This window comes from Echinops telfairi, unplaced genomic scaffold (assembly GCF_000313985.2).
Source record: "Echinops telfairi isolate 266 unplaced genomic scaffold, ASM31398v2 ScPeMD7_7469;HRSCAF=8507_1, whole genome shotgun sequence".
NCBI classification, from domain to species: domain Eukaryota; kingdom Metazoa; phylum Chordata; class Mammalia; order Afrosoricida; family Tenrecidae; genus Echinops; species Echinops telfairi.
The window spans coordinates 43395939-43406258 of NW_022111373.1; the positions used below are offsets into that span (position 1 = coordinate 43395939).

The following is a 10320-nucleotide window of genomic DNA, read 5'->3' on the forward strand; positions in this document are numbered from 1 at the left end:
ATGTATGGATTGTGATAAGAGCTGTATGATACAAAATAACAAAATTATTTTTAAAAGTTTATAGTATATATAAAAAGCTATAATAAAATCTTCCCGTGGGAAAAAAAAAACCCAAAAAACTGTTGCCTGTATATAATGTCACAAAAGATAATAAAACTTAACTTTGTTATAATGTAACCATCACATATGGATTTTCTTTGTACACATGTATATTTGCAGCCCTAGCTATGACTAGCACCGACTGTGAGCTTGGTCAAAAGCAAGCTGTCCAGGGTCCATCCTAAACCACTCCCTCCTTTTCATTCATCAATCAAATCTCCTGAGGTACTTCCTAGTTAAGTATATTTTTTATAAGTTTTACAGGTGATATTTGCTACAGTCAAAATTTCTAGTGACTGAAATACTTTATTATGCAATTGGATGTAGAGTTTAATTAACCGCGTTTAGTTCATTGGGATTGCCTTGCTCTGGTAGACCTAGTGTTCACTTATTGACTATCTTGTTATCCAACATTTTACATTTACGATAACTCTGAAAATATTTTCAAGTGGTGGCTCTGATGGTCTGACCCCCTCAGAGCCATGTGGGGTGATGTCTGGGACCAGGGTATTGTGAACAAGACATTGGACTTGGGTCACAAGTGGGACAGTAGACAACTGGTCATGGGACGTGTTCTCCCATTTGTTAGGGTACACTGATTTGTCCATGGAGTGTATGGGCGATGACAGAAGGTCAGGGATGGGCAGAGGAAGCTGGATATGTTTCAGGAAAGTTAGTGGGAGGTGGGGAGATTAAAATGGGGTGAGAGAGCTGGAGGTATGTCAGGCAGCATGGCTAGGGTGAACAAAGTACAAGTGAGGTCCCCAAACATAATGGATGGCAGAAAGTGGTGAGCAAAGGGCAAGCAAGGTCACTACTCATCAACATCTCCCTGACCCTCTTGGCATCCATGGAGGTGGGGAAAGCGTGCCTCCTGCAACCTGCACATCCATGATGTGCTAGGATGCGCAATGGGCAGTGACTGGAAGTACACAGGTGCCAAATATAAGCACAGCCCCGACTATTGCAGAATGCCAACTTTGCCTAATGACCAGACCTGCTCTTTGGAACTTCACCTTGTTGATCAATGAGGAACAGGTGTAATACAGGGCAAGTAGTAAAGTTGAGGGTTCTTTTAAAATAAATATGTGAAAAGTTTCTGAAGGCAAAAAATATTTAAAGGCTATTTTATTAAAATGAATCATAATAACACTATATTACATCCTATAATTTTGGCAGTATTGCCTAATTTTTTTCAAGGGCTAGGGTTTGAAGCAAACATAAAAATGGAGTCTCTAGTGATTATGTACATATATGAGTTAAAAAGAGTATTCATAACTCCCTAGTGCTTTTAAACCATCTTCAAAATTGACAGAAGTGGGAAGGTGCAAGTTTCATAAAACAGTTTATAATGCATAAGTTGTGGTAATTAAAAAAATAGGTGACAAAAATTGTAATGCCACTCTGTTTAGTTTGAAAAAATAAAAATTATACTTAAAAAACTATTTATAGGAACTGAAGATAGTAATGCTCCAAATGATCATTTAAGTGTAATGATCATTAATGCTCATAATATTGTAGTTTGGGCAGAAAGGTGCAAATCAATGTAAGGCTCACAACACTACAGTTCATTTGGCAGCAAATTAAAAACTGCAGCCAGGGTACCTTATCTTATCTCCCCTCAGCTCCCCCCATAACCATAAAGCAATTCTACACTAAATTAGAGACCTCTGACTTGAACATTTTTAATCAGAAAGCTTAATAGAGAAATTGTCATTAATTCTCACTAGCATAGAGAGTGATATACAATTTATAAAGAATCCCTAACATGGTTTATGAGGACTGTAAGCTGCTGTAGCCATGTTAACCAAGAAATGCCAAGAAATGAAATACTTTAGCAAGCCTCTAAATGGAACATAAATTTAAAGTGAAATAATCCTTACCTGTGAATACAGGAATGGCAACACAAAATGGAATTAAATGTCTCGACACTACACCTTTTAAAATTGAACTTCTTAGAATGTGCCAGAACCAACTACGTAATCAATAAAGAGACTTCATCAGCCAAGCCATGCAGTATAACCTAGCATAAAGTTCATTAAGCCCCACGCTGCAATGTCAGTCCTTTAAAGTAAGTCCCCTATTAAGCCCTACAGAATCAAAGAGATGCCCAATCTTCCTCGCTTGACACATCTGCAACATAACCCTTACCATGCACCCTCCACGCTCACGAGGGAGCCCTTCCCACTTGGCAACAATGATCACGAGCATTTCTGAAGGCATATCGTGTGTGGGGCACTCAGTTACTTCTCACTATAACTCTGTCCATTTGGTCTTGTTCCCTCTGACCCCTCCCCAAACAGATGAGCCTTGAGGAGAGAAAGTAGCAACACCATTGGTCTCTGGATTAGTCTACTTTGCTTTGCTCATTCAAATAAGCTATCTTCCCAGGCCCAGATAATACTTTGTGTACCTCTCTCCTCTAGGTATATGTACAGTTTCTATATAAGCACAATTAAATTTTCTGGCATTTCCTTATTTGCAATACTATCCATTACTTGTTATGGTCCACACAATCGAATCCCTTTACAAAGTCAATAAAAGCAGCTTTTTGGTGTTTTCAGCTCTTCGTAAAGATATGCCTGATAATCAGCAATGGTATTTATATCCCTCATTCCACATCTTCTGAATTCAGCTTACATAGGGTTATTATGAGTTGGAATCCACTCTATGGTAGTAGATTTGGTTTTGATTAGGTCACATTAACGGTATTGTTTACAATGTCTGAAATCTTTACAATCACTTCTCTTTAGAATGGACACAAATAAGGATATTTTGTGTCCAGTTGATTGGCCAGATAGCTGTTTCCAAACTCCTTGGCATAGACAAGTTGAGTGCTTCCAGAATTCCTTTGGTTGAAACATCTAAATTAGTAGTCTGTCAGTTCCTGGAGCCCACCCACTGTTGCCTCGCCCCCCAGCCCCCTTTTAAAAATCAATGCCTTCAGTGCACCTTGGACTTCTTCCATTACTACCATCAGTTCTTGATCATTTGCTACCTCCTGAAATGACAGAAAATCAACCAGTCCCCTTTGGTAGCATGACTATTTCTTACATCTTCTTATGCTGCTTCGCTCTCATTCAATATTTTGCCCACGGAACTCTTCAGTATTGTAGCTTGAGGCTTGAATTTTATCTTCAATTGTTACAACTTGAGAAAAGCCTTGCGTGTTTCCCTCTCTTTTTGGTTTTCTAACTCCGTGTCTTTGCACATGTCATCATACTACTTTAGTCTGTTTTGACTTTGTTGTCTGTAATCACACTAGGAGATTTTCTGTTCAGCTCTTTTACCTCATCTCCTCCATTCCCTTTAGCTTCTCTACATCAGAGTCTCTCCTGATAACCATTTTGGTCTTTTCTTTATTTCCTCTCTTTTTAATAACCCTTTGCTTCCTTCTTGTATTATATCTTCCATACCATTTCAAATATCATAATGCTTAATGTCCCATGCTTCAAAACTATTCTTGACATGTCCTCTATATTCAAGTGGAACATACTCACGGCTGTACTCTGGACCTCATGGTCTTGTCTTAATTTTCTTCAGCTTGAATGTGTGTACGACCAAATGATAGCCTATTCTAAAATCAGCCCCGGCCTTGTTCTGATGGATGATAGTGAGATTTTGTCTATTTCCTCTTTCCACATAGGAAGTCAATTTGAGTACTAAGTATGTCATCTGGTAAGGTCCTTTTATTCCCTCCCAAAATAAAAAGTTTTATTGTAAATTGAGTGAAGGTTTACAGAGCGAATTAGTTTTCCATTCAATAATTCATACACATTTTGTTTCATGACATTGACTGTAATCCCTACAATATAACATCACTCATCCCACTTCCTTCCTGTCTTTCCTGTTTTTATTTGTCTTCCTTTTGCATCCTTTCCTGGCTTTTGAAAACCATTATCTCTGACAGATGGGTTGACTGTTCTAAGGATTGAGTACCTCCCTGATGTTACCACCATGCAGGATGTCTATAATTTGGTTGAAAACTGAGCTGCTGAATAAATTCAGTGCCAGATTTGAAGGACTGATGAACGGCCATAGTCTTGGAGAGTCTACCAATCTCTACCAGACCAGTGAGCCTGGTCTTTTAATGACTTTTTTGTTCAACCTATTTCTCCAACTCTATTCAGGAGCTTCTACTGTGCGCTCTTTCAGGAGGTTAGGAGTGGTAGCTGGGCCTCATCTACTTCCAGTCTCAGGGTGTGGAGACTGTGTTTCCAGGCGAATTGTTTCCACCCACCTTTGATTTTCTTCACTCATCGTTGTTTCAACTAGAGATAAACAGTTACATCCAACTGGTTCAGTAATTCATTCCCTGTAAACGTTTGGTTAGGTCTTGAATTTTTTTTTCAAAATTTTGACCCCTGTATACTCTATTATATTGCTGTTTATCAGGCACCATCAAGTCAGCTCTGAATCACAGATTCAGAATCTATATACAATCTATATAGATTCAGCATTCTGAATCTATATACAATAGAACAAAATACTGCCTAGTTTTCTGATAGCCTCACAATTGTTGCTATGCTGTGCTGGAGTCAGTTGTTGTAGCCACTGAGGTAATCCATGTCATTGGAGGTCTTCCTCTGTCATGAACCTGCTACTTTACGCATGAGGTCCTTCTGCAAGCACTTGCCTCGCCTGAAAATACGTCCAAAGTATGTGAAATAAAGTCTCACCACTCTTGCTTCTAAGGAAGACAATGGCTGTGCTTGAATATATTTTCAGTCCAAATAAATATATATGTGGAATTGTCCCCTCTCAAATCTATTTCTTTGGTTGTGTGGGAAAGGGAATGGGACAATAACCCCCAATTATTTTTCTTATTTATTCCCTCTAATTGATCCATCTTTTTTCTTCCCGCCCCCCACCATCTTTCGTGGTAGGATCTATTTTCCCTAACCTTATCACGTAAGTTTTCTATTGAAATACTTTCTATACTAGCATTCCCATGAATATTTTGTTGTTCTTGATTACTCCGATTCTCTGAAATAGTAGTAATCCCTAAAAACATGAACAGAACGAAAAGTTTGCTTTTATCCTCTGTATTGTCTGTTTCTACCAGGTTCTCTTATATTTCCCTTTTGTTTTCTTTTTCATATAAAATGCTTTTCTCCAATATTTGGGGATCCTTGTAAACTTTTTGTTGTTATTAGGCTTCCTGTGTGATGGTGTCACTATGGGTGATAGTGCCTGTTCCTTTAGGAGGTATCTAAATGCTAATAATCATCGTGCTTTTTCTATGGCAGGTCCGGTTCCTTCACACTCTCAGTACTCCATCATTATTTGGGGGAAGTATAATTCTGTCTTCTAGTGTTTACAGAATGAAAAGAAAGTTATTTAGTTAGGAAGGGCTCTTAACATTTAGAAAGTAGACTTCCATTTAGCTACCTCCTGTATTTATTAGAATACCTGTCTCACCTGTGCTATTAGCTCTGCCTGATGGTCCCAAAATCAGAGTATCTCTCATTCATACTCCTCAGGAGATAAATCTCTAGAAGGGAAAAGTTGGGGTTGTTCGTTTCCTGGATACAATCTCTTGGCGTTTCAAGGGAGACGAGGCATGTATTGACTGACTTCTAATCTTCCTTCTCAATGGGCATTCTTCTTTCTGAGTTGTCTGGAACTCTGCATGAGTTATCACATGTCCAGCCACATAGCAGTTCCAAAATTTTGTTTATCCCTTTTATGTGTCTGGAAGTCAGGCATTTCTCTTGTTTTTATTGTTATGTGTATTTTTGCTTTTTTATTCATTGATTTCATTGTAGTCATGTCTTAGTAGAGTTGAAATAGACACACGTGTTAAGTTCAAACATGCAACTAGAACAGTAGCATTAGTTGTAATAGCAAAATGTTAGAAACAACTACAATGTCAAACCATAGGGAAATAGATGATGTAAGGCACATAAAATACTGGGTAGTTATTGAAATCCTACTTTTAAGAATATTTAATTACATGGGAGAAAGGCTTATAATAAAATGTTTGATATGATCCTAATTTTGTTATACACACACAGATATGAAGGAGAAACAAAAAAATCACACTTCTTTATTGTCTTCAGTATTAAAAACTTTTCATTTTATAATGAGCAGTTGCTATTATAATCAAGATAATATTTTTGAAATCCCTAATAAAATATAACAAAATTGCTATCATGTCTCTCCTTAACTTTCTACCTATCTGACAACCTTTCTTTCCTCGGGCCACATTTGGATGACTACAGATTTTGGTCATTCAAGTACTACTCTGAAACTCTGCGATAGGTTATAAAGAAATAGCTTCTTCTGAATAATTATGGGCAAGCAAACTGGGATTCACATCAGAAGTCTCTACTACAGCAGATCTCATGTGTGTATCTCAGATTTCTCTATGTAACTTCATTAAGAAACCGGAATGGCTTCCGAGAGTGCCAGAGAGCCTGCTGGAAAATGCTCGATGGTCATCCGAGAGAAGGAAATGACATTATTCACGTTGGAGGAAGTCCTGGCTGAAACAGGAGGGAAAGGGCCTGCAGTCAACAAATTGGACATGGAACTAGAAGAAAATTGACCAAAAGGGACTCCATGGAGATGGGTGGGAACTCACATACATTTACAAATTCCTATACACATATGCAGCTTCTCCTATTTATTTAATACTTAAAAATGGGGAGCTAGGAGCATTGTACCTTGCCAGACCCTGTTCGTTGTAGTCACATTGTCTAGTGACCCCTAGCCTTATAAAATTAGATTGTTCCTGCAGTTTTAGAAGCAACCCAACATCATCTGAACATGTACTTGTTTACAAAAGTTCACATTTGGAAATATTCAAATCTGTGTACTTCAGCATTGGACATTGTTCTACATTTCAGAGAGATGTCCTAGGAAATGAAAAGCAATGAATCATAAGATTAATTTAATCTGGTTCTAAGTTCAGTGGCTTCTATCTCATTTGTACAATGCAATTTGATAGATAGGGACCTGCCATCATTCACTACGGAAAAGACACATTTATTTACTGGTCACTCATGTGAGGGAAAGCAAGTGGATAAAGATGACAGTCGAATTTTTTGGCTGAGTGGGCTGCTGTCAGAGTCAATTCCTCCGAGTGTCTGTAAAACACCTTTCGACCGCACCACAGTTCAGTGGTCAGGTGCAGGTTTCATCAGACCCTTCTCTTTTCCGATTGTGTGATTTCTTATTAAAACAATAAATAAAAGCAACATGCTTGGAAATCTACAAGTTCATTCAAAACATACACATTTTATGTACCTTCATCATGTCATCTCTCCAAAGCCCCACTTTAATTTTCGTTTGGTAATTCAATTCAGATATGTAAACCACTTGACTACGTGGTATGCTCATAAGTAAATATAAAAGATGTATACACATGACAACCCCATGACAACTGTGACAGTATTTTTCAAGATGAGGAAATATGCGCATCTAAGATGGGTTACATAAATAGTCACACAAGTACATTATGAATTATTCAAATGCAATTCTGACTTTAAGACAAACTCAAGAGAGTTTTCCTTAGTCCTAATAAGCAATTTGAAGTCTTCTCTGCCTTTAGAGGTTTTATCCAGAAATTTGAAAAGCTCATAGAGTATAATATTTGTATCCTTAGTTTCTAGAACTCTTCCTCGCTGTGACATCTTTGAACTTGGATTGTATTTCACGTGGCCAATGCCAAACCCCCATAGACGTTTGCTTACTTAATGAAAATGTGGCTTTTCTTGAAGAACAATCATCTCATATTAAAACCAAGAATATAATACATGTTAAACTGCATATTAGAAATGTTGCCTTACAAATGGCCAAACAAAACACTTTGTGTCAATTCATGCATTCAGCAAACATTTCGTGAGTCCCTATCATATCTGGCAGGAAGCCTGGTGGTGTGATGGTTATGAGTTGGGCTGCTAACTGCAAGGTCGGCAGCTCGGAACCACCAGCAGCTCTGTGGGAGAAAGAGGATGCTTTCTATTCCCATACAAAGTTATAGTAAATCCACTGGGGTCATTGTACCTTGTCCTATAGGTCACTATGAGTTAGAATCCACTCAATGGCAATGAGTTTGATTTTATTTTTTTGGCCATATCTTGTGGGATATTGCCTATTGCCATTTAAAAATTTAAAAGGCACAGAGAGTGATGGCAAAAGGTATTAAATGATAAATGTTTTAAGAAAAGAATGAACCACGGATTTTAAGTCTTTATTAATCCTCAATCTTATGATCTAAGGTGGCCCAACACTCAGGATTTGTGATCAGCCAATGCCATGTGAATCCCCTCCATGGGAAAGTCTTGGATACTCCACAAGCAACACTATCATTCCCGAAGTCCAGAAAATATCACATGATAAACGGTCTACATATTTACCTTTGAGTTTTAAACTTTCCATTTCTAATTTGCCTATAAGGAGCCCTGCTGGGCTGCTAACTGCAAGATCAGCTGTAGGAACTCAGAGCTTCTCTGTGGGGAAAAAGGTGAGGCTGGCTGTTCCCATACAGATGTGTTTCCTCGAACACGGAGTAGAGCAGTTCTATTTTGCCTTCTATGGCAGCTACGACTTGGAATCAACTTCATGGAAGTAGGCTGAATACTGTTGTGGTTATTGAATTATGCATACAACAATAATAACACATTACCTGAGGGGGTAGTACATTAAAGGGCTCACACTAAAAGAAGCAAAACCACTTATGAAGTAACAAAATCTTAACTATTCATGCAGTCTTTCCAGGGATAAAGGAGTACAGAAAATAGTTATTAATTTTAAAAAATATGATTTGATAAATAATAATTTGAAACACAAGAGTCTAGCACTATTAAGTTATCTGGAGCAGTTTATTAATACAAGAGAGTTGCCTAAGAAGAAACATTTAGTTCCTTGGTTCTAATACAGTTCTTTATGTATTTCCAGTGATTTAAAAAAAAAATCACTGTACTTTCCAACTTCAAATTATGAAAAAGAAAACATAGCTATGTCAGGAAAACAATAACACATTCTAGGATGTGTTTATATAGTTGTAGTCCTTAGAGTCAGCAGCTCTGAAATTATGTACTACCACCATCTTCCAGAAATAAACCCGTAAATATTAAGGTATGACCCATAATACTGCTATAAAACAAGGTAACCATATTTATACAGGTGTGTTCAGTCAAGGATGAAAACGGAACTGTTCTGAATTTAAGTGATGAAATTACAAAGCTAATAAGGAAAAACTCATGTAAAAGTCCCGTAGTGGATAAAAGTTGTTTATTTCTCCCCCAGAGTGTCCTGTAGATATAAAATGAAGGCTATTCTAATTATCAATGTCTCTGTTGATGTTATTATTTTCAGGTGCCATCAAGTGGGTTAGGTCTCATGTAGCAATCCCTTGTACAACCACGGTCCAGTCCACTGCCATCTTGTATTTGTTGCTATTTGGGGGCCCGTTGATGCGGCCATTGTTCAGTGTTACTTCAAAGCACTACAATTTGGAGCTTAAATTACTTTTCTGTCTGTAAAGTGATCTCATTCATAATCAGGGGACAATACTCTTCCTAATTTTCTTTCTTGATAATGTTTTACAAAATTTTAGAGGACTGTAGTCAAGGCACACAAAGCTTGCATGGTTCTTGCTTTCACTGTCAGGCATTTACTACGGTGGGAATTGTGTTAAAGAAGTGTTGTTTGAGGCTGTATTTTCTGTTGCGACTGCCACCAAAGCGTGTGGAAAAATAAAGATGCACTGTTCTGGCTAAGCAGGCCTATAATGTGCATGCTTCTGGGGAACACCTCATGAAAATTCATCCTCAGACGCCCCAAGGCTACTGTACACATTTTACAATTCACAAAATAGCCATTTCAGACAGCCCACTTCAAGATTAGTTTCAAGGGACCAAAGAACAACTCTCATTACCATCATTTTCTTTCCAAAATCAACATCTCAAATGAGGAAAGTGAAGCGGGGAAAAAAAATCCATGAATAATTTGCCAATCACACCTCTTCCCTAAACAGTTAAACGTTTGTCATAAGGGATGTTTAAATTAAAACAGCCTAGATGAAAACAGATGGTGCTTTGTCACTTTTGTTATCTGATTTAAAGGCACAGTGGAGGTAGGACTTGCCATCAGAGTATCCTTCTATAATACAAGCGCCAGGGCAATATATATCTACATCTATCTATCTGTCTATCTATCTATCTATCTATCTATCTATCTATCTATCTATCTATCTATCTATCTATCTATCTA

At 37.7% G+C, this 10320-nt stretch overlaps 1 protein-coding gene across 1 annotated transcript in view; it reads right to left on the reverse strand.

Annotated features, from left to right (window-relative positions):
• The window catches only part of PAM (peptidylglycine alpha-amidating monooxygenase), a 212829-nt gene that overhangs the window by 151390 nt on the left and 51119 nt on the right, over positions 1-10320 (reverse strand). The gene's annotated exons all lie outside the window — the stretch shown is intronic.